This window comes from Chiloscyllium punctatum, chromosome 7 (assembly GCF_047496795.1).
Source record: "Chiloscyllium punctatum isolate Juve2018m chromosome 7, sChiPun1.3, whole genome shotgun sequence".
Taxonomy (NCBI): domain Eukaryota; kingdom Metazoa; phylum Chordata; class Chondrichthyes; order Orectolobiformes; family Hemiscylliidae; genus Chiloscyllium; species Chiloscyllium punctatum.
Genome location: NC_092745.1, coordinates 94,298,521 through 94,324,876, shown reverse-complemented (window position 1 = coordinate 94,324,876; position 26,356 = coordinate 94,298,521). Strand labels below are relative to the sequence as shown.

At 40.4% G+C, this 26,356-nt stretch overlaps 1 long non-coding RNA gene across 1 annotated transcript; it reads right to left on the bottom strand.

Moving 5' to 3' along the window:
• Positions 1–1,716: 1,716 nt before the first annotated feature.
• Positions 1,717–24,947, bottom strand: LOC140479472 (uncharacterized). The gene is made up of 3 exons (XR_011961052.1): positions 24,862–24,947; positions 22,192–22,320; positions 1,717–2,436 (listed from the first exon to the last, which is right to left on the bottom strand). It is a non-coding gene; the product is annotated as an uncharacterized lncRNA (long non-coding RNA).
• Positions 24,948–26,356: the final 1,409 nt, after the last annotated feature.

Genomic DNA, 26,356 nt, shown 5'->3' with positions numbered 1-26,356 from the left:
CTTTTAATTTCAAAATGTGTTGTTCAAAAGAAGTCTACTGTAGATTAAAAACAAAAGACTGCAGATGTAAATTCAATGCTGTCTGAAAAATCGTGTGTGGGACCTAAGGAACGTTGCACCTGTAGGATGCCAGAGAAATTTCAAACAGAGAGAGACAGAGGTCAAAGGAAGAGATAGCAAGTGGGGTGCTAAGGGATTGGCTATCTTCCTTCTCCACCCCCACCTCCACCACACCTTCCCATTAGCAGCAAGTCATCTCATGTGAATATTTTTTGTGTTTTGCCCTTTCAGAAAAAGGGGTTAAAACTGACTGGGCCCTGGTCTGTGTATGCTAGAAGGAGAAGTTGTGCTAGCAGTTGGTGCGTTACTGAAGTAATGGTCATGTATACTGGGCATGGATTTGAGCATTAGTGTGCTCGGAAGCTCATTATGAAGATCCACCTACCAGGACCCATACCCGATTAAAAATGGATAAAAGGGCTCTCCCAATCTGAGTGCTGGAACTAGTCAACAAGCCAGTCAGAAGGAAACAGGATACAATTGGCTCTCTCGCTCTATGTGCTGCTAGCCAACCGCCATGAAAAGACCATAAGATATAGGAGCAGAATTAGGTCATTCCGTCCATCAAGGAAACAGGACAAAAGGAGAACTCCAAAAACAACAATCCCAAAATGGACTGTTCAACTATCAAAGTTCCACTATCTACTCTTCATGAATGACTAGAGAGTCAGATCCATACATCTACATCTAATATCTTCTTTTGGACTCAATTCTTATTTCAAATCACTGTTTGTGTGTTGCATTATTCGTTTTACATTATGCAGCTAAGAAACACAATTTTTTTATTAACTCAAGGAGATCAGGTTGAACTTATTCCTTTTAAAACATAAATTCAGTTGGTCTGCGAAAAAGGCATCCACAAGGGAAGGGTCTTTTTAAAAATTAACCTTGTTGTGACAAATCGAAGGGGCAGGTCAATAAAAAAGGGAGCCAATTTGTTCCTCCTCTCCCAGAAGCTTAACGATTTGGGACCAGAACAACTTTGGAGCCTCATCTGGAGTCTCGTCTTAACTCTTGTATCTCTATCATCACTTCTCCAGCAATTGAACTCTGGGAGGACCCAGACCCGATGGTCCTAGTGCTTAACAATATCCATTATCTTCATGGTTGGCTTTTACAAAATTGACTTTCTACTTTGCAGGCAAAAGGAGATTATTCTATGCCTTAAACCTAAATATTTATTGTTTGTTTTATTTTGTGTACCATTTGATATTTGTATTTTAGCTCCCCCTTCAATTTTTTGCATATTTTATTACATTTATATTATTATTATCTACCTCTCTGAATGTATAAATATGCCAAGGACGCCTGCATGACTTTCAACCATATCATCATGTTTAGGTGCATTTATCATCAGCCAACATGACATTTGAGCTTTAATTAAAAGCCTATCCTGCTTCCATCTATTTATCTGCCAATATTAATAAAGCCAAAAGACATTTACTGATAAAATTCAGAACTGGTAGAAAAAAACAGGTTGTTTATTATTCTTTAAAAGGTAAATGCATGATTGTTTTGTTCATTTCTTCACACTTGTTCAGACAATTCAATAGCATCATTTTGAGTAAAGTGTCCCTGTGCTAGACATTGAGAGCACTTTTGTTTCCAACTTACATCAGTAACTTAGATTAAGAAACATGAAGTAAATTGGTCAAATTTGTAGCTCATACCAAACTGGCAAGGGTAGTGGAAATTAGAAGCAGTTCAGAAATTACAGAATGATTTGATGCAATATGTGTTTGAACAGAATAAAAGCAGATGGAATTCATTACTGATGGAGAAAATAACATTGCGCACTTGAAAATAAAATTGGCAACATTCATACTCCATGAGGTATGGGTAGTTCTCCTATAACGCTGTTGTTGCGTTCCAGCGAAACCTCGCTTAATAGAAAACCCCTTAATATAAATAATGAGAAAAATGGAGGCAGGGACAGACCCAACAAAGAAAAACTCTCACGATTGCTCAACAATCACCCAAAAGTCTAACACAGCCTGAATGAAGGTTTAAATCATACTTATTAATGAAATAAAAGTAAATTTAACACATTTCATTTAAAAAATGTAAGGAAGTTGCTCTCTATACAGTATCTTTGTCAGCAGCTGACATTGGCACATGCGCTGTATGGCACAAGGGCTATGCAGACATTACAGAATGGCACATGTGCAGAACAATGCAGAGACCTCAGTGTGGACATCAGCACATGCACAGAACGAAGAACATGAGCCAATCTTCTGCTGGAATCACACTATTGCAAATGGAAGTAAAAGTTCTCAGAAATACTGTTCCCTAATTCTTCAGTGACATTGTAATCAGATTGCACTGCTGAAATGTGCGTTAGCCCAGAACAATCTAATGAAAAAGCTGTGGCTGAATCTGAAAGAGATACAAAAGTTTTAATGGATTTCATGTTAAACTCTTCAACTAATATAGAGCAGCAATCAATAGCAAGGCAATACATGTTGAATCACAAGAAACTTTATATAAAATAAATGAAGTTATAATCAAGTTACACAGCTCCTGTCAGACCACACTTTCCACACTATGCCCATTTCTGGTCACTGAACATCATGAAAATAGCTCACTCTTTGAGGCAATTAGTAAAGAGCCACATGTCTGATCTCTTGTGTCAAAGTGCTGAGTTATGATGGAAGACAGGAAAAAAAAAGTGGATTTGTTGGCTTGAAAGATAGTGAATTTTCAATGTGGCTGACTGGTAAAAGACAGATGTTGACAGATCAACTGCAGCTTTTACACTTCACTTCTGAAACCAGTGGTAACCAGAACAGTGCAGGTCAAAACATAGGTGAGTCATAAAACTGACAGGATCTGAAACAGACTGGGCATAAAACAGCCTGCATATAAAATAGGCTGCATATAAACAGGCTGTATACAAAATAGACAGCATATAAAACAGCGAGGATATAAAATCAGTTAGGGTATAAAAATAGGGCACAAAGTGTTGGGGTATCAAATGGACAGGATATAAAACAGATAAGGTATAGACTAGATGGCTAATCTGCTATGACCCATTTATCACCTAGCAAGAAAAATAACAATACACCCAGGTTGTTTTTCCAATTTTTTTGGCTTACCCTTACTAGAACAGATGTAAGAACTCTGAAGTTTTAAAGGAATCAACAATTTATACTGCATGAGGAAAAGGTACTTGTTGAATGGCAAGTTGACACTGATTGGTCAATACGTTGCAATGGAAAATGCACTGGGGAATATCAGCCTTCATTTTTAAATTTAATTTTTAAAATATGCAATGGTTGGAAATTTTCCTATTCCTGTGGAGGACAAATTTGAACTTGCAGTTACTCGCTGAAAGCATAACAAGGCAAGATTTTATATTTTAACATTTTAACTATAACAAATGACTAAAAGCAGTATTGACAAGACATAATTTTCTTTTAAAACTCTGGAATGTCTCCCCTCTACACATATCAAAGACAACCCTGGTCCCAGATATGAGGGAACAACCCCACGTCATCCATACTGCACCTTCACCCACCTGCCCATTGATCACCTCATTACCTGAAACCTGACAAGATTACCTCTGACTATCTAATGGTTACCACCCCAATCCCAATCAAACCACTCAGCCTTACTGTCAGAGATTTCAGAGCTGGTCACATGATCTTCTACAGTTGCCTTGAATTTAAAACTGCAATCCCAAAATGTAATAATCTTATAAATTCATAGCTGCAACAGTTAAAGTATAAGAACTTAGAGGCATAGAGGTTTACAGCATGGAAATGAACCCTTTGGCCCAATTTGTCCATGGCACCCAGTTTTCACAATTAATCTAGTCCCACATGCCTGCATTATGTCTATTTCCCTCCATTCCTATCCATCCATGTACTTGTCCAAATGGTTCTTAAATTACAAGATTGAACTTTTCCCCCACCTCTACCTCTGGCAGCCCGTTCCCAAAACTCATCACCCTCTGTGTGAAAAAATTGTCCCTCTGCACTGTTTTATATCTTTCCCTTTCACCTTAAACCTATGCCCTCCAGTGTTAGACTCACCTACCATGGGGAAAAGCTGTTGGCTATCTACCCTATCTATGTCTCTCATGATTTTATAGACCTCAGTCTCCTAAGCTCTAGGGAAAAAAGTCGCAGCCTATTCAACCTCTTAATTCAAACCTTTTAATTCAGACAGCACCCTAGTAAATCCTTTCTGCATTCTTTCACGTTTAATAATATCTTTTCTATAGTAGGGCGATAAAAACTGCGCAATATTCCAAATGTGGCATTGCCAACATCTTGAACAGCTCTAACAAGATGTCTCAACTCCTAAATTTAATGCTCTGATTGATGAAAGCAAGCATGCCGAAAACCTTCTTCACCACACTGTCTATCTGTAACTCCACTATCAAGCAGCAATGAACCGATATCCCTAGATCTCTTTGTTCTGTAATACTCCCCAGGGCCTTGCCCTTGACTGTGTAAGTCCTGCCCCAGTTTGACACACCAAAGTGCAACACCTTTATCTAAATTGATTAGGAGTAGTCAGTATGGCTTTGTGAGTGAGAGACCATGACCATGTTAGAGTTCTTTGATGAAGTGACCAGGAAGGTTAACCAGGGTAGGGTGGTATCTATATGGATTTGAGTAAGCCCTTTGATAAGGTTCCACATGGTCGGGTGCTCTGGAAGGTTAGATCATGTGGAATCCAGGACGAACTGGCAAATTGGATACAAACTTGGCTTGATGGTTGGAAGCAGAGGGTAATGGTGGAGGGATGCTTGGCAGACTGAGGCCTGTGACTAATGGAATGCCTCAGGGGACAGTGCTGGGTCTATTACTATTTATTATCTATATCAATGATTTGGATGCAGATGTACAAAGCATGGTTAGTAAGTTTGCTGATAACACTAAAATAGGTGGTCTCATGGACAGTGAGGAAGATTACCAGAAATTGCAGCAGGATCCTGATCAGCTGAGAAAATGGGCCAATGGTGTTTAATACAGATAAACATGATGTCTTGCATGTTGGAAAGTCAAATCAAAGTAGGTGTTTCTAGTTGAATGGAAGTGCCTTAGGTAGTATAGTGGATCAGAGGGATATTGGAATTCAGGTTCACAGTTCTCTGAAAGTGGAGTCACAGGTAGACAGAGCAGTGAAGAAGGCTTTTGGCAGACTGGTCTTCATCAGTCAGGGCATCGGAGTATAGAATTTAGAAAGTTATACAGGAAATGTCAAGTGAGGCCACTCTTGGAGTATTGTGTTCAATTTTGATCACCTTGTTATACATAGAACAGAGAACAATACAGCACAGAACAGGCCCTTCAGCCCACGATGTTGTGCCGAACATTTGTCCTAACTTAAGCACATATCCATGTACCTATCCAATTGCCGCTTAAAGGTCACCAATGATTCTGACTCTGCCACTCCCATAGGCAGCGCATTCCATGCCCCCACCAGTCTCTGGGTAAAGAATCTATCCCTGACATCCCCCCTATACCTTCCACCCTTCACCTTAAATTTATGTCCCCTTGTAACACTCTGTTGTACCCGGAGAAAAAGTCTCTGACTGTCTAGTCTATCTATTCCCCTGATCATCTTATAAACCTCTAACAAGTCACCCCCCATCCTTCGCCATTCCAGTGAGAAATGGCCTAGCACTCTCAACCTATCCTCGTATGACCTATTCTCCATTCCAGGCAACATCCTGGTAAATCTCCTCTGCACCCTCTCCAAAGCTTCCACATCTTTCCTAAAATGAGGCAACCAGAACTACACACAGTACTCCAAATGTGGCCTTACCAAGGTCCTATACAGCTGCAACATCACCTCATGACTCTTGAATTCAATCCCTCTGCTAATGAACGCTAATACATCATAGGCCTTCCTACAAGCTCTATCCACCTGAGTGGCAACTTTCAAAGATCTATGAACATAGACCCCAAGATCCCTCTGCTCCTCCACCTTACTAAAAACCCTACCGTTAACCCTGTATTCCGCATTCTTATTTGTCCTTCCAAAATGGACAATCTCACACTTGACAGGGTTGAACTCCATCTGCCACTCCTCAGCCCAGCTCCGCATCATATCTAAGTCCCTTTGCAGCCGACAACAGCCCTCCTCACTATCCACAACTCCACCTATCTTTGTATCGTCTGCAAATTTACTGACCCACCCTTCAACTCCCTCTTTCAAGTCATTAATAAAAATTACAAACAGCAGAGGACCTGATCCCTGTGGAACTCCACTTGTAACTGGGCTCCAGGCTGAATATTTACCATCTACCACCACTCTCTGACTTCGATCGGTTAGCCACTTCTCTATCCAACTGGCCAAACGTCCCACTATCTCATGCCTCCTGACTTTCCGCATAAGCCTACCATGGGGAATCTTATCAAATGCTGTACTAAAATCCATGTACACTACATCCACTGCTCTACCCTCATCCACATGCTTGGTCACCTCCTCAAAGAATTCAATAAGACTTGTAAGGCAAGACCTACGCCTCACAAATCCGTGCTGGCTGTCCTTAATCAAGCAGTGTCTTTCCAGATACTCATAAATCCTATCCCGCAGTACCCTTTCCATTACTGTGCCTACCACCGAAGTAAGACTAACTGGCCTGTAATTCCCGGGGTTATCCCTATTCCCTTTGTTTTTGAACAGGGGCACAACATTCACCACTCTCCAGTACCCTGGCACCACCCCCATTGACAGTGAAGACGAAAAGATCATTGCCAACGGTTCTGCAATTTCCTCTCTTGCTTCCCACATAATCCTAGGATACATTCCGTCAGGCCCGGGGAACTTGTCTGTCCTCAAGTTTTTCAAAATGTCCAAAACATCTTCCTTCCTAACAAGTATCTCCTTTAGCTTACCAGTCCGTTTCATACTCTCCTCTTCAACAATACGGTCCCTCTCATTTGTAAGTTCTGAAGAAAAGTACTCATTCAAGACCTCTCCTATCTCTTCCGACTCAATACACAGTCTCCCACTATTGTCCTTGATTGGACCTACCCTCGTTCTCGTCATTCTCATGTTTCTCACATACGCATAAAAGGGGTTATCCTTGATCCTACCCGCCAAAGATTTTTCATGCCCTCTCTTAGCTCTCCTAGTCCCTTTCTTCAGTTCCCTCCTGGCTATCCTGTATCCCTCCAACGCTCTGTCTGAACCTTGTTTCCTCAACCTTATGTAAGCCTCCTTCTTCCTCCTGACAAGACATTCAACCTCCCTCGTCAACCAAGGTTCCCTTACACAAGGGAAGGATGTTATTAAACTGGAAAAAGTGCAGAAGAAATTTATAAGGATGTTGCCTGAACTCAATGGACTGAGTTATAGGTAGAGGTTGGACAAGCTAAGACTTTTTTTCTTTAGAATGTAGGAGACTGAAGGGGGGATTTTAGAATTGGAGGTAGGTGAGTACTTTGTTAATAGTGACCACAATTTGGTTATAATTACTTTAACAATGGAAAGGAATAGGTATATACCACAGGGCAAGATTTACAGCTGGGGTAAAAGCAATTATGATACTATCTGGCAAGATTTAGGATGCATAGGATGGGGAAGGAAACTGCAGGGATGGGCATAATCGAAATGTGGAGCTTATTCAAGGAACAGCTACTGTGTGTCCTAGATAAGTATGTACCTGTCAGGCAGGGAGGAAGTAGTCGAGTGAGGGAGCTGTGGTTTATTTAAGAAGTTGAATCCTTGTCAAGAGGAAGAAGAAGGCTTATGTTAGGATGGGATGTGAAGGCTCAGTTATGGCACTTGAGAGTTACAAGTTAGCTAGGAAAGACCTAAAGAGAGAACTATAGAAGAGCCAGGAGGGAACATGAGAGTTTGTTGGCATATAGGATCAAGGAAAACCTTAAAGCTTTCTATAGGTATATCAGAAAAAGAAGAATGACTAGAGTATGATTAAGGCCAATCAAGGATAGTAGTGGGAAGTTGTGTGGGGAGTCAGAGGAGATAAGGGATGTGGTAGATGAATATTTTTAATTAGTATTCACACTGGAAAAAGACAATGTTGTTGAGGAGAATACTGAGATACAGGCTACTAGAATAGACAGGATTGAGATGCACAAGGAGGAGGTGTTACCAATTCAGGAATTTGTGAAAGTAGATTAGTCCGCTGGGCCAGATGGGACTTATCTTAGGATTCTCTGGGAAGCAAGGGAGAAGATTGCAGAGCCTTTGTCTTTGATCTTTGTGTCATTATTGTCTACAGGAATAGTGCCAGAAGCCTGGAGTATAGAAAATGTTGTTCCCTTGTTCAAGAAGGGGAGGAGAGAGAACTCTGGTAATTATAGACCAGTGAGCCTTACTTCAGTTGTGGGTAAAGTGTTGAAAAAGGTTATAAGAGATAGAATTTATAATAATCTAGAAAGGAATAAGTTGATTCAGGATAATCAACACGGTTATGTGAAGAATAGATTTGCCTCACAACCTTTATTGAGTTATTTGAGAAGGTGACCAAACAGGTGGATGAGGGTGAAGTGGTTGATGTGGTATATGTGGATTTCAGTAAGGCATTTGATAAGGTTCCCCACAGTAGGCTATTGCAGAAAATACGGAGGCATGGGATTGAGGGTGATTTAGCGGTTTGGATTCGAAATTGGCTAGCTGTACGAAGGCGGTGGTTGATGGAAAATATTCATCCTGGAATTCAAATACTAGTGGTGTACCGCAAGGATCTGTTCTGTGTTCACTGCTGTGTGTCATTTTTATAAATGACCTGGATGTGGGCGGAGAAGGATGGGTTAATAAATCTGCGGATGACACTAAGATCAGTAGAGTTGTGGATAGTGCTGAAGGATGTTGTGGGTTACACAGGGACATAGATAAGCTGCAGAACTGGGCTGAGAGGTGGCAAATGGAGTTTAATGTGGAAAAGTGTGAGGTGATTTACTTTGGAAGGAGCATCAGGAACAAAGAGTACAGTGATAATGGTAAGATTCTTGGTAGTGTAAATGAACAGAGAGATCTCAGTTTTCATCTTCATAGGTCCCTGAAAGTTTCCACCCACGTTGATAGGGTTGTTAAGAAGGGCATACCAAGTGTTAGCTTTTATTGGTCGAGGGATTGAGTCTCGGAGCCATGAGGTCATGCTGCAGATGTACAAAACTCTTGTACGGCCAGATTTGGCGTATTGCCTACACTTCTGGTCACTGCATTACAGGAAGGATGTGGAAGCTTTGGAAAGGGTGCAGAGGAGATTTACTAGGATGTTGCCTGCAATGGAGGGAGGGTCTTACAAAGAAAGGCTGAGAGACTTGAGACTTTTCGTTAGAGAGAAGAGGGTTGAGAAGTGACTTAATTGAGACAAATAATAAGATAATCAGAGGATTAGATAGGGTGGACAGTGAGAGCCCTTTTCCTCGGATGGTGATGTCTAGCATGAGGGGACATAGCTTTAAATTGAGGGGTGATAGATATAGGACAGATGTCAGAGGTAGTTTCTTTACTCAGAGAATAGTAGGGGTGTGGAACAGCCTATTTGCAACAGTAATTGACTCACCAACTTTAAGGGCATTTAAATGGTTATTGGGTAGACATATGAATGAAAATGGAATAGTGTAGGTTAGATGGGCTTCAGACTGGTTTCACAGGTCAGTGCAACATCGAGGGCCGAAATGCCTGTCCTGCACTGTAATATTCTATGTTCTATGTCTTCATTCTTTCAGAGGTGTATAAGATCATGAGAGGCACGGATAGGGTGAATGCACTCAGTCTTTTTCCCAGGATTGGGGAATCAATGACTAGAGGGCATCAGGTTAAGATTAGAGGGGAAAGAATAAAAGGGAATCTGAGGGTCAACGTTTTTACACAGAGGATTGTACACATATACAGGCCAAAGGGCCTGTCTCCATGCTGTGGGACTTTACGACTATGACTCTAAATTAAACTCCATCTGTCATCTCTCAGCCATGGGCCCTGTTGATCAAGATCTCACTGTATTCCCAGATAACTTTCTTCATTGTTCACTTATATCATCAATCTTGCAGTCATTTATAAACTTACTAACTTTATCTCCTAAATTGTTATCCAAATTATTTATACAAATGATGAATAACAGTGGACCCAGCACTGATCTGTATGGCACACCACGAGTGCAATTTGAAAAACAACCCTCTACCTTCACATTCTGTCTTCTATCTTCAAGCCAATTTTGTATCCAATTAACTAGCTCTCCCTGGATCCCATGAGATTTAAGCTTACTCAACAACCCACCATGCAGTACCTTGTCAAAGGCCTTGCTAAAGTCCATGTAGACATTGCCCAATGCACTGCTTTCATCTACTTTTTTGGTCACCCCCCCACCCCCACCCCCACCCCCACCCCCCAACACCTCCTCTTCTGTAATGCAGACTCTTCACAACTTTATTTCCCCAAGTTCACTAGTATTCATGCTTTTCTTGATGATATATATTCATTCACTCATGTCTCGTGGCACGTAGGTGACCTTGTTGATCTATAAAAAAGCCCTATTCTCTCTCAGTTACTCATTTGCCCTTCAGGTACTTATAGAAACCCTTTGGATTCTCCTTTACCTTATCTGCCAAAGCCATCTCATGTCCACTTTTAGCCCACCTGATTTCTCTCCTATGTGTACTCTGACACCCTCTGTACTCTTCAAGGATTTTATATGATCCCAGCTACCTATAGATGCCAAAAGCCTTGATCATTTTCTTGACCAGGGCTTCAATAACTCTAGTCATCCAGGGTTCTCCTCTGCCAGCCTTACCCTCCACTCTAACAGGAACATGTTGGCCAGAACCCTCATAAAACAAATGGAATTATGGTCACTGGTCCCAAATGGCACCCCATTAACACTTCCATTACTTGCCCTGCCTTATTTCTCAAGAGAAGGTTAAGTTTTGTCCCTTCTCTCATAGGGCCATCTACATACTGCATGAGAAATTCTTGCTGAACACACTTAACAAATTTCTCTCCATCCAAACCCTTAACCCTATGGCAGTCCAGTCAGTGTTAGAAAGGTTAAAATCCCCTATTATTACAACCCTATTGTTGGCAATAAGGCAGCTTCCATTCATAGAAAGGTCTTCAGTTTGGGTGATCCTGTGGCAGAAGCGAGAGGTCAGTTGGGGATGACCACACCAAAATATTAGTTCCAATTGAAGGATGGATCCTGCTAAAGCTGTACTTGCATGATCATTGTATTCAGCAAATTTGGAATGAAGGACACTCTAAAGAGATGGCTATAATTGTTTTTAAAGTTATTTCAATGTTTGGTGTGTATACTGCCACATAAACATTAAAGTTCTCTCCTCTGTGTGCGTGCATGCAAATAAATACCCATAGAAATACAAGTTAACTGCCACCATAAGGCAAAATATATTACTGTTCTAACAGGCAACTTTAACAATCTGAATATGGAAGGACTTGCTATTGTTTTTGTAAAACTTGTTGGATCAGGTAGAGCTAATATCTAAATGTCAACATTATATTCACAAAGTGACTTCATGGAACTGCCCCAAGAAATACCCATTAACCAACACCAGATGGATTCTTCAAGCTTAAGTGAATTAACAACATGCAATAAAGCAAGATTGAAACCTTTTTGATTCTTAAAATGTAAAGTCATTTTTCTTTCAAAATCCGAATATAATCATATCCTGTTACCAACTATGAAGTGAAGACAGAGGAAAGATTGATGAGTGGAAAACTTCATTGTATTGCCTGCATTTTGACACTTGAAAAATGTATTATTTTAAAATGTTATTTTCCTGCGGTTTGGAATTACACCTTGTTAGCCAAGAATTTGAACTGTGCCCAAAAAAGTACATTAGAACATTTCTCCTGTTTCTTTTCAGTGACGGAGATGTTTTGCTCTCCTATCAGCTGGGTGAATATGAGTTGCATGCAAGAGCCTTGAACTGCTGTGCTCAGATATATATTTTGTTGTTTGTTCCTGGCCTGATGCCAGCAACCAGCAACTTCAGGTGACATGGTCTCCTTTACCAGATTCAAAGCAAAATGATATTTGGCCAACTGCTCTAATGTAAAGCCTCTATGGATTTATAGTTAAAAAAAAATCCTCACTATCAGCACTAAATGAAGTTACAGTTGGTTGAAAATTCAGATGAAAAATCATGAGCATTTAAAAACTAAGAAAGATAAATGTTACATCAGCATAATATGTGTTCTGTGGATGGCATTCGGTCAATGTTCAACAGAATCAGATCTCTTTAATTTTATCTGTCACTAACCCATAGGTTTGTGCCATCTAAATATAGGTTTTGCGTGTAAAGTGGTTTCAGAGTTGAAGTTAGATTATGTCAATATCAATTACATTTAAAAATGGACAGAAATATGTCAAGGAATGTATATTTAAGACTATTCTTAACTGACGTCAGAGCAAAATGACTTTTTCATAAAAGTGGTTTCCAACCTATTTTCATCTGCTAGTAAATATACAATTCAACAAACATAAATCGCATCCCAATATATCATGGTGGCAGGTGGAATGTAAAATAGTTGCATGGTTGGATTCTTCTTCAAACAATGAACACCTTCTCATGAACATGCGGGCTATATATATTAAGTCATTGCTCCTGTGATTTGAATCTAAAATTGCAAAACAACTGTTAAGAAACTGTTAGTCTCCATTAGCAACTATTCATTCTCCCAGACTGATGTTTACCTAGTCCTTTGTCGAACCAACAGTTTTTCTCTCCCTTTGGACTTTATCGCCACACAGTATTTACGACCCCCATCTTCCTCCCCCCCAACCCCCACCCCCCCACCCCCAATAGCAACTGCTTAACAATAACCTATTGATGCTCAGTTTGAACTCTGCTAGGGCCACTCAGCTCCTAATATCATTACAGCTTTGGTTCAAACATGGACAGAAGAACTGAATTCCAGAGGTGAGGTAAGAGTGAAGCCCTTGACATTAAGGCTGCACTAGACCGAGTGGGGCATTAAGGAGCCTGGGCAAAACTGGCATCATTGGGAATCGGGGCAAACTCTATGCTGGATGGAATTAGATGCACATAGAAAGATGGTTCTGGTTGTTGGAGGCTAGTTATCTCAGCTCCAGGACATCTCTGCAGGAGTTCCTCAGGGTAATGTCCTAGGTCTAACCATCTTCAGCTGCTTCATGGATGACCAACGATCCATAAAGTCAATCCTGTTACCAAGTCACCCTTTATTTACACCCTTGACACTGATCCAGCTCCCTTAGAGCCAGCTCTCAGAATGAAGAGGACATCTGACACTCCTGTTCCTTTTTTTCCTTTTTTTCTTCTGGCTAAATAATTCAGCCAGTTCAGGGATCAGGTTTCCTCCCCCCACTCCCCCAAAAAAGCAGAAACCAACAGTGATACATTCACTGTAAGACCAGCCAGTACAGAGTCAGTCCCCTAAATTAAGGAGGCTCTGAAACTCCTGTTCTTATCTGTTAGCCAGGACTCCCTCATTGGACAGATTAAGAGCCCCAATCAGGGATCTCATTTTCTATGAGGTCCACCTGGCTGGCCTCATAACCACTATGGTCAGAAGTAAGGATGTTTGCCGATGAATGCACAATATTCAAATGCAACAAGATCTTGACAATTTCCAGGTTTGTCCTGACAAGTGGCAAGTAACAGTTGCACCACACAAATGCCAGGCAATGAACATCTCCAATAACAGCCAATCTAACCACTGCCCCCATGATATTCAATGTTGTTACCATCACTAAATCACCCACTATCAACATTCTTGGGACTACTGTTAACCAGAAAATCAACTGGACTTGCCAAATAAAGTTAAACATCACACAACACCAGGTTGTAGTCCAAAAGGTTTGTTTGGAAGCACTAGCTTTCAGAGTGCTGCTTCTTCTTCAGGTGGTTGTGGAGAATAAGACCATAAGACACAGAATTTATGGCAAAAGACTACAGTGTCATGCAACTGAAATGATATACAGAACTACATCAATTATCCGAACAACACGGACAGGGAGTATTTTGTTCGGATAACTGATTGTTCGGAAAACTGTTGCAAAGGTAAACATAGAGGATACAGAAAGGTTGAGAAGAGAGAGGTCCTCTCTGCACACAGATCAAGATAATTCATGTCAGGAAACAAAATGAAAAGCAGACACCAGACAGATTCACACACAAGGCCTCCTTAAAGCGTGCGAAGATCAGAGGTGATCAGAGACTGCCGCACAGCCGCAGTGCTGTGTGATGACACTGGCGGCCCACGTCCTGCCATCAGATGATTGGAGGGCTCGCAGACAGTGCCCGACAGAGGGTTTGCACGCACGAGCGGATGGTGTTTTCAAGTATAGCAATTGTTGCCTTATGAATAAAGCACCGTAGTCCTGGCGATTTCTACCCACTAACAACTGCTCACAACAACAGCAACCAAGATGAACATTATTAATATTATTATATATCTGTCACTTCTCTCAGCCCCAAACTGCTCTTACCTCCTGCTTCATACCACCCCATGAAAAGTCGCAAACCGTCAATAGCTGCGTTAATAGGACTGGAGGAGCTGTGGGTATTACAAGTGTCGGTACCACCTCTTTGATGTAACATTTTTACGGGACCTTGAAATCTTGTTTGGTGAATCCAAAATTCAGATAATTGATTTTCGGATAACTGTGGTTGTTCTGTATTGAACCAACCTGGATTGTTGTTAAGTTTTCCATCTTTTAGAATATTTTGGTTGATTAATATGTAAATCTCAGAACTTCTTTTAAGCCACCTTCTCAAGATAACTTAAAGTTTTATGACAAAAGCTGTCATCTAAATGATGAAAAGTAGTGGACCCAGCACCAATCCTTGTGGCACTCCACTGGTCACAGGCCTCCAGTCTGAAAAATAACCCTCCACCACCACCCTCTGTCTTCTACCTTTCAGTAGTAGACTAGCCAACTTTAAGGGCAATTAATTGGTTATTGGGTAGACATATGAATGAAAATGGAATAGTGTTGGTTAGATGGGCTTCAGACTGGTTTCACAGGTCAGTGCAACATCGAGGGCCAAAATGCCTGTCCTGCACTGTAATGTTCTATGTTCTATGTTCTATCTCAGCTCAGACAATGCATTAAAGGTGTAAGGTTAGATTCTGGCTGTACCCCAATCTTGAGCCAGATTGGTTCTATTTCCAACGTGGAATTTACAAAATGTTACATGCATTGACTTCCTACATTGACTGCCTGCAGATTGTGCATTTTTTGAGCAAATTCTTCAAATACAAATTCACCCCATAGACTTATATGCGAGTGCACGTGCATGAAAGAGAGAGAGTGAGTGTGTGCATGTGAGTGTGTGTGTGTGAGTGAGTGTGAGTGCACATGAGAGACTGTGTGTTTGCATGTGTGAAAGCTTGGTAAAGTGTGTGTATGGGTGTGGGTGTAATGGAGTATAAGCCTGTCAGAGGATGTGTGCGTGGGTGTGAGTGTGACGAGGTGTATGTGTGTATGTATGAGAGAGGGTCTGTGTGAATGTGTGAGCATGTAAGAGCATGTGTGTATATGAGCTTGTGTGTGTGTGTGTGCGTGTGTGTGAGAGAGAGTGTATAGTCTGTAGTGTGACATGAACCCAAGGTCCTGGTTGAGGTCATCCTCATGGTTACTGAACTTGGCTATCAACCTCTGCACACACTCACACGCACACACTCACTCTCTCTCTCATGCACGCACACACACATATAGGTCTATGAGGTGAATTTGTATTTGTAGAATTATATTTGCAGATACATTTTATTTTGCTCAAAAAATACACAATCTGCAGGCAATAAATGAAGGCAGACAATACATGTAATATTTTGTAAATTCCACTTTGGAAGGGTGGTAAGGACAAGCCAGAGAACTATAGACCAGTAAGCCTGACCTCGGTGGTGGGCAAGTTGTTGGAGGCAATCCTGAGGGACAGGATGTACATGTATTTGGAAAGGAAGGACTGATTCAGGATAGTCAACATGGCTTTGTGCAAGGAAATTATGTCTCACAAACTTGAATGAGTTTTCTGAAGAAGTGACAAAGAGGATTGATGAGGGCAGAGCAGTAGATGTGATCTATATGGACTTCCGTAAGGCATTCGACATGGTTCCCCATGGGAGGCTGATTAGCAAGGTTAGATCTCATGGAATACAGGGAGAACTAGCCATTTGGATACAGAACTGGCTCAAAGGTAGAAGACAGAGGGTGGTGGTGGAGGCTTGTTTTTCAGACTGGAGACCTGTGACCAGTGGAGTGTCACAAGCATTGGTGCAGGGTCCTCTACTTTTTGTCATTTACATAAATGATTTGGATGCGAGCATAAGAGGTACAGTTAGTAAGTTTGCAGATGACACCAAAATTGGAGATTTAGTGGACAGTGAAGAGGGTTACCTCAGATTACAACAGGACCTTGATCAGATGGGCCAATGGGCTGAGAAGTGGCAGATGGAGTTTAATTCAGATAAATGCGAGGTGCTGCATTTTGGGAAAGCAAATCTTAGCAGGACTTCTGCACTTAGTGATAAGGTCCTAGGGAGTGTTGCTGAAAAAAGAGACCTTAGAGTGCAGGTCCATAGCTCCTTGAAAGTGGAGTTGCAGGTGGATTGGATAGTCAAGAAGGCATTTGGTATGCTTTCCTTTATTGGTCAGAGTATTGAGTACGGGAGTTGGGAGATCATGTTGCGGCTATACAGGACATTGGTTAGGCCACTGTTGGAATAATGCATGCGATTCAGGCCTCCTTCCTATCGGAAAGATGTTGTGAAACTTGAAAGGGTTCAGAAAAGACTTACAAGGATGTTGCCAGGGTTGGAGGATTTGAGCTACAGGGAGAGGCTAAACAGGCTGGGGCTGTTTTCCCTGGAGCATCAGAGGCTGAGGAGTGACCTTATAGTGGTTTACAAAATTATGAGGGGCATGGATAGGATAAATAGGCAAAGTCTTTTCCCTGGGATCGGGGAGCCCAGAACTAGAGGGCATAGGTTTAGGGTGAGAGGGGAAAGATATAAAAGAGACCTATGGGGCAACTTTTTCACACAGAGGGTGGTATATGTATAGAATGAGCTGTCAGAGGAAGTGGTGGAGGCTGGTACAATTACAACATTTAAGAGACATTTGGATGGGAATATGAATAGGAAGCGTTTGGAGGGATATGGGCCAGGTACTGGTAGGTGGGACTAGATTGGGTTGGGATATCTGGTTGGCATGGACAGGTTGGACTGAAGGGTCTGTTTCCATGCTGTACACCTCTATGACTCTATGGCTCTTAGTAGAACCAATCTGACTCAAGATTGGGATACAGCCAGACTGTAATCTCACACTTTTAATGCATTGTCTCCTTTTGTTATAAAACCTTAAGTTATCTCAAGAAGGTGACTTAAAAAAAGGTTTGGGATTTACATATAAATGAACTGAAATATTCTAAAAGATGAAACACTTAACAACAATCCAGGTTTGTTCAATATATTATTTCTGTTGCATGACACTACAATCTTTTGCTATGGGTTCTGTGTCTGATGGTCTTATTCTCCACAACCACCTGAAGAAGGAGCAGCGCTCCAACAGCTAGTGCTTCGAAACAAACTTGTTGATCTATAACTTGGTGTTGTATGATTTTTATCTTTGTCCACCCCAATCCAACACTGGCTCCTCCACATCATCATGAAATAAATACAGTGGCTACAAGAGCAGATCAAAGGCTAGGAATATTGTGGTGAGTATCTCACCTTCTGACTCCCTAAAACCTGTTTACCATCCACTACAAGGCATATGTTCAGAGTGTGATGGAATACTCCCCGCTTGCCTGGATGAGTACATCTCCAACAACACTTAAGAAGCTTGACAAGATCCAGGTCAAAGTAGCCTGTTTGATTGACATCACATCCAAAAGCATATATTCCCTTCATCACCGACGCTCAGCAGCAGCAGAGTACCAAGATGCACTGCAGAAAGATCATTCAACAACACCTTCCAAAACCATAAAAACTTCCATCTAGAAGGACAAGCACAGCAGATATTGAGAACACCACCATCTACAAATTATCCTCCAAACTACTTACAATCCTGACTTGGAAATAGTTCGCCATTCAGTCACTGTAATTGGGTTAAAATCCTGGAATCCTACAGCATTTTGGCTTAACCTACAGCATATGGGCTGTCGTGGTTCAAGAAGGCAGTAACTAGGCAAGCTGTAAATGCTGACTCCTGTGATGCCCACATCCCCTTGTGTGAATAGCAAAAAAAAAGTTGCAAGACAAAAGAAGAATTGGTTTTACTTGTTCATGGGAGACATGATTCACTGGCAAGACCAGGATTTACTGCCCAAGCTTAATTGCACTCAAGTAGATGATTGTGAATTGCCTTTGTGAACCTTTACAGTCCATTTAGTGTAGGTGTTTGGAGGAAATCCCAAGATTTGAATCATGAGGATGATGCTAATTGACTGCAAAAGGTTATAAGAGATGGTGGCAAAATGGGCATACAAATGACAGACAGAAATTAATAAAGAATTGTGAGCTGATGCAATTTGGCAGAAAGGATACAGAAAGACAAAGTAGATTTAATGGTTCAGTTCTAAAGAGTCAGACTACAGAACACATGTCATAGACTCATAGAGCTGTACAGCATGGAAACAGACCCTTTGGTTCAACTCGTTCATGACAACCAGGTATCCTAAACTAATCTAGTCCCATTTGCCAGCATTTGGCCCATATCTCTCATATACTTATCCAGATGCCTTTTAACTGTTGTAATTGTATCAGCCTCCACCACTTCCTCTGACAGCTTATTCCGTACATGCACAACTCTCTGCATGAAAAAGTTGCCACTTAGGTCCTTTTTATATCTTGCCCCTCACACCCTAAATGTATACCCTCTGGTTCTGGACTTCCCCACCCCATGGAAAAGACTTTGTCTGTTTATCCTATCCATGCCTCTCATGATTTTATAAACCTCTATAAGGTCACCCCTCAGCCTCCAAAGCTCTAGGGAAAACAGCCCCAGTCTACTCAGCCTCTCCTTAGAGCTCAAACCCTCCAACCCTGGCAACATCCTTGTAAATCTTTTCTGAACTCTTTCAAATTTCACAACATCCTTCCTATGGCAGAGAGACCAGAACTGCACACAATATTCTAAAAGTGGCCTAACCAATGTCCTGTACAGCCGCAACATGACCTCCCAACTCCTATACTCAATACTCTAACCAATAAAGTCAAGCATACCAAATGCCTTCTTCACTGTTCTATCTACCTATTTTCAAGGAACTATGAACCTGGACTCCACGTGTCTTTGTTCATCAATACTCCCTAGGACCTTGTCATTAAATATTTAAGTGCTGTCACAGAAATTTGAGGTCAGCACATCATCGTGGGCTGAAGGGCCTGTTCTGTGCTGTACTGTTCTATGTTCTATGTTCTATGTACCTTGATTTGCCTTTCCAAAATGCATGTGCATAGAACCAAAGGTGGAAAAACGTATTAAGAGACTCGTCAGAAAAGTATATGGGGTCATGGACTTCATGAAGAGGGATTTAGTGTATTTTACAATTAATACATCAGCATCTCTTTAATAGACATACTCACAAAATCATTACTGCATCATAGCATTGACCTGAGGATAAAATGTTAAGACATTATCTTGTGCCATTTGACACATGGCACCTTGATGGAAACATGCTGCACCCTGGGGTTGAGTAATCTAATGTTGGCCAAAATATACAGTTTGTATACATCAGTAAACTTTCTGTTAGATTCTTCATTGCCACGTTACCTACATCTAGTTTTTAAGGGACAATTATAAGGGATAATGCAAGCATTGCTGCATCAGGTTAAATATCCTACTGGAGGCAATCTGCTCATCACTGAGCACAAGGCTATAACTGGAGTATTGCATCTAATTCTGGTTGCCACACTTCAGGAAGCTGTGGTAGACCACATGACCTTTCAAGCCTGGTCCACCTTTCAATAAGATGATTGCTGATTTGATTTTAACCTGATCTGATTTTAGAGCCTATAACATTTAATCTCTTAGTTTATCAAGAATTTATCAATTACTGGGAAGTGGAGCCCGTGTCCCTATGCATGGAGGTAAGCCTTTTAATCTGCTTACCTCAGCATTTGCTTGTTTGTTTCCACCATGAGCCTGTCTCTGCCATTGGCAACTTCAAGTACACACCAAGCACTGTATCATATGCATGGGTGTGGACTCCTGGACATGAGGTAGGATTTCAACATTGGGAAATGCCCCAACTCCCAAGTTTTACCTCTGTAATGAAAATCCATTCCTTGGTCTTTCCCTTCTCCTGCAATGTTTAATCATAGAAATCACAGTGTGGAAACAGACCATTTGGCATAATGGGTCCACAGAGGACAGCATCCCACCCAGACCCAATCTCTGTACTTCCCATGGCTAACCCAGCTAGCCTGCACATCCCTGAATACTACAAGCAATTTAGCATGACAAATCTGCCCAACTTGCCCATCTTTGGACTGTGGGAGGAAACTGGAGCACCCAATGGAAACCCATGCAGACATGGGGAGAATGTACAAACTCCATGTGTCTGTGTGGAGTTTGCACATTCTCCCTGTGTCTGCGTGTGTTTCCTTCAGATGCTCCGGTTTCCTCCCACAGTCCAAAGATGTGCAGGTCAGGTGAATTGGCCATGCTAAATTGCCCATAGGGTTAGGTGAGTTAGTCAGAGGTAAATATAGGGTAGGGAAATGGGTCTGGGTGGGTTACTCTTCAGAGGGTCAGTGCGGACTTGTTGGGCTAAATAGCCTGTTTCCCCACTGGAGGGAATCTAATATGTCGGGTATCAAATCCACATAGTTGCCTGTACGTGGAATTGAATCCAGATCCCTGGCGCAGTGAAGCAGCAGTGCTTACCCCACTGGACCACCGTGCTGCCAATATGGAAAGTTTAGGCTTTTGAAATTCAAATTTAGTATTTGCTGGCCTCTATAATCCAATTAATCTCATCGCAATATCACCTCAACGAGGTCTCAGTAATGGTCCTTAGTTCTTCAGCTTGGTTTCTCATGAAAAGATCTGATGTTTTTTATAACTAGGTAAAAAGAAAATTGGGGATTAATAAGATAGGGAAATGGATTCATTCTGAAAGTAGCAATTCCAGGAAACTAGACCATAATACATTAAGAGATTTTTAAAAAGCTGTCGCTAGCTAGGAAGATGAACTGTACGTTCTATAGTCAGTATGGTGCTCATCACCAGTGGAACATAATTGGTACTGTTTTGGCTAGAAATGTTTTCTAGACATATTTAGATGAGCTGATGAATGATAAATGGTTTGACAAATTGGCACTGGTTTATGAAAATGTCTGGTAATTTGAGTCTAGCAATGAAGTATAGAGGGTGGTTTGCGTGTGGAATGAATTTCCTGAGGAAACACACAATTGTGAGCACAATTACAATGTTTATAAGACATTTGGATAAATACATGAGTAGGAAAGGTTTGGAGGGATATAGGCCAGGAGCAGGCAGGTGGGACTAGTTTAGTTTGGGATTTTGTTCGACATAGACAGGTTGGAAGAAAGGATCTGTTTCTGTGCTGTATGACTCTGTGACTCTAAGTATGATATAGATAATTTCGGTATTGTTGACTTTGTACAAATCTAGCTACATAATGGAACTTGTCATCTGGAAACGACTGCCGCTGTGTCTAGAGAAAAAAAGTGAAATTAAATACTATTCTGAGTAGCAGAAAACCACTGTGGACAGTAATTTTGTGAGCTGAACATTGATTAGTAATTTCTACCCCACTTTACTGCATGTTGAAAGGTTTAAGCTTTAATTTCAGTTTTGCTTCTTTACTGAGAACAATGACATGTTTGCAGTTGGCTGTATTTCAGAATCTCACTGTCACTTTTTACATGTCCATTCTTGATCTACAAAACACAACGTGAAGTGTTAATTTGTTATTTGATTGGAGGAAGAATCATTACAAAAGCTATTTTTGCTCTTATTAATGTTCATTCACTTTCATCAAGACTACTGGACTGAAACAACCGGGGGGATAGGTCTGCTTATCCCCATTACAGGAAAAATTACATTACGTCAGTGAAAATTTCAATTAAAATAATACACAAATGTAGATTTCTTTTCCTCACACTGACAATACTCCTAAGGCAAAACATAAGTATGAATGCACCTCCACACACAAATGGACAGGTATGCACCTTATTTTACATGTGTGCATGTAAATCTTCTTCCTAGTATCATGTCACTGGAATTCAGAATCTCATCCATCACAGTTTCCGAAGTAGTTGTGAACATCTTGTTATATCACAGATGTTTATTCTGATGCTCTGGGGATCAGATAGATGACATAAAATTGATTAAATAGTCCGTTACAACATGAGTTTTGTGACATCACCATGCTGAATTAATTTATTTTGTATAATGACTGATCTGAACAGCAATCTATGATTTTATTTTAAAAGTGATTACAAATTATTCAAGAGTTTATCTGTAGTTTTTTTTAAATTCTAAAGGCAATAACCATAAACTCTGTTAAACTCAAACTCTGGAGATGGAGATTTGGACAATAGTCAAAGGGTATCTAATAGTAATTGCTGTTGCCATGTGTCAAATGATTATTTGTTAACAAAAGTGATTATATCTCTTTATTGAATATAGAAATTAATCAAAATCAAGAATGGATTCTCATGCTATTAATTTAATCTTGAAAATAAATTATTATAAAATAATAATTAAAATTAATAAATATCACACATTATGTGTGAAGGCATTTACAGCAATTTCCATGGTCTCAAAAAAGGGTAGAAGGTTGAAGGAAGAGCATTTCCAATCCTACATGGTGTCTGTCAGAATCTAAGATGGTAGACTGGTGCAACAAAGAAACAAGGTTGGAGAAACTAGGAAGATCTTTGCAAAGTAGGACACAAAACACAGCATGATATAGAACACTAGGGAACAGCTTCAGTGAAACAGAAAAGAGTTACTGCAGGGTGCAGCCTGAAGCACGCAAGAATACCTTGGGGTTAGAAGACAGACCATGCTCAGGTATACAGACAGAGATAGAACAGGACAGTGTACTATATTGTAAAATATGAAATATTACATTTCTTAAAAACTGTTATAATTTAAGTAGTCTATCCAAAGCACATGTGCTGCTGTGTTTCTTTTTCACAATGAAGATATTAAATAATAATTAACCATCTCTTGGCTAGGTAAATAGGGTTAAAATACAGATTAAAAATGATTAAACTAAATGAAGAACCAATTTTGAGAGGCGCAAACAAAGTGAGGATCAACTGTGAAATTAAATTTCAGACAATTAAAGGAAAAGTGAAAACACTAATAGTATGGGATATCAACTACCCGAAATATTAATTGGGATAGATTTAGTGTGCAAGGAATGAGGAAATAAAACTCTTAAATTGTATCCAGAAGAACATTTTGAGCCACTATATAGAAACCTCAGCAAGAGAGGTGGCAGTTTTGGACCTAATATTTGGAAATGTGCCCAGGCAGTGAAGGTATATCAGTGGGGGAGGAATTTGGGGATAGTAGCCATAACTCAGTTAGATTTATGATAGTTATGGAAAAAAGATGAGAATGGGTCAGTATTAAAAGTTTTAAACTCGGGGCAGGCTAATGCCACAAAGATAAGCTCCAATTTGGCCCAAGTGTGCTGAAAGCAGCTATCAGGGCAGTGGGAGGCATTCAAGGAGGAAATAGACAGATTAGTGGACGAATATGTTCTCTTCGGGACAAAGGATGGGTCCAAGACTGGAGAAACCTTGACATCAAGGGAGATAAGAAAGGAATCTTATAGCACATTCAAAGGGCTCATATGGCAGAGTCCCTAGAGAAGTATAAAAAGTTCTGGGGGGCACTTGTAGAGGAAATTAGAAAAACAAAGAGAAAGCATTGGGAGGTAGAATTACAAAGGGCTTTTTAAAAATATACAAATTGCAAGAGATAAGCAGGGAAAGAGTGGGTCCAGTTCGGGATGATAGTGTGTGACGACACTATGGTTTTCAGAGGTGTAATTTGTCTTGGTATTTTTTATGATGAAAGGTTGAGGTGGAAAGCACTCTGCTCCAAAGCCAATAAAGTAAATAGCTTGTGAGGCTTTCAGTTTTTTTTAAAGTTGGAATAATAGAAGCAACCTGAACGGGTGGGGTCAAGCTCCCACAGAACCAGGATTTTTAGTTTTAGCTTTCAGTACTGTCTGGGGCTTCAAGCTGGACAGAACAATTGGAGTAGGTGCTGGGGCAATGTCCAGATGCAAAGGAACTGGGGTAACAAAAACAGTTTTCTGAGGAGGAGGACATTGGAGTGGAGGAAGCTGGCATTGTCCATGACAGAGCTCAGCTGTGATGGATACCACAAGCAAGACAGGACTTCATTGACACCCACTTCAATAGAAGAGAGGTGGCTGCAGCCCCCATATTTACTGTAACATACAACTAGGGTTAGAAAATATCGCAAATTTCTGCGACATCCTTTCAATTTCAGACATCTCAATTCATTTGTTGATATGTAAATAATCCAATTATATAAAATTATATCATTCATTCTATATAGTTTCACGTATAATTGTGATTGAACTTCACTTTGAATTTCTTGGAACTAATATGGAAATATAATTGTAATTTGGTAAGTGCAAGTTTCTTTAAAAGGAGGTAAACAAAATAAAAGATTTAAAGTAAATCATTCAATTTCAATCATAACTTAAACAAAGTAAATCCTTTAAAATACTTCCTATCTGCCATGATAAAGCTTGTAATGCATGTTATCACTTGCTTAATTTTTGGTTTAGATAGACCATTACATGCTGGACAGTACAGAGAAACATAAGACAGAGAGAGAAGTTTTACCACATTCATGTTCCTCGTGTTTAACAAAATCAAACCCAGAAGCTCCTTGCATCCAATAGTGCTAAATCCTAGGATATCCATCACAGTTTTCTAAAGCCTGAACATGCACTGCATTGCTTATAAATGATTCAGTGCATCCAGAAACAGGAACAAGAAAACCTGCCTTCTAGCTTTTAAGAAATATTTACAGGAAATGACATGTTACAGAGGTTTGGGAGACTGAACTTTTATTTATGGACTAATAATTAAATCCAGCTCAGGTTTCTGGAGATAAAAGACTTTTCCCTGAGGTTCAGCATTGCTTTGTTTCTCCTGAAAGCTATACATAAAGCAATTATGATGAAACTTGCATTTGAAATTATTAATTTATAATTATAGTGACTTAACATAATGTATTATTTTTCAATTGAATGACTGTCCACCTAAATACTTCCATGATTTGTAGGTTTTGTTTTCATCTTGAGAAAGTTAGCTGATGTGTGGTAGTGTAGCGTTTTCTCATTAGTCAGCCAAAGACCCAGACTGCTTTGGGGACATGGTATTGAATCCCACCCCAGCAGAATGGAAATTTGAATTCAATTAATATCTCTGGAATTAAATACTAATCGATGGGTGACCATAAGACCTTTTTTGATTGTTGGGTTGTCATTTGGATCACTAATGTGGAAAGGAATCTGCTGTCCTTACCCAGTCTAGTCTGTATGTGACTCCAGACTTATTTGTTTTACAGGCAATCAGGATTTGGGAAAAAATGCTGGCCTTGCCACTGATATCCATGTCAGTGAAAGAATAAAGGATAAATACACCATCCATTCCAGGATTGGAGTTAAAAAGATTGTCAGAGGGCTACCTAGGATCATGTCTCATCATCTCCACATCAAGAGAATTGGGTACAAAAAGAAACAGCTCCTACATTTGTCAGAATTTCATGAGAGCTGACAAACTAGATGCTTTGATCTTGGCTTAACTTTTGGCCTAAGTTAAAAAGTAGGTACTGTAAAAGCACAGTCGATCAGGCAGCATTCGAGGAGAGGAGAATTGACGTACTCAAAACGTTGATTCTCCTGCTCCTCTGATGCTGCCTGATTGGCTGTGCTTTTCCAGCACCACACTTTTGATTCTGATCTCCAGCATCTGCAGTCCTCACTTTCACCTAGTTAACTTATTGACACCTGTCTCCCATACCCAGGAATCTGGGGTGTACAATCTGTAATTGAGGTTTGGCAACTGTTCTGGAACCAAAATGTCACCTATTAGATATCATAGATGTACATACCATAGATAGAATCATGAATCTGATGTAGACATAAAGAGAATGAATTTAGAGTCGGGTATAATATCAATTTTGATAAATGACGTTAGACTTCCTGATTTTTTTTGTTTTCAGTAGATAGGTGAACACATTTACCAGTCATTTGGGTCTTAGCTTTGGCGAAGCAACTAATTGGGAAAAATTCCTGTGTCTAAATTCTGCATAAAACCTGACTTTATTCAA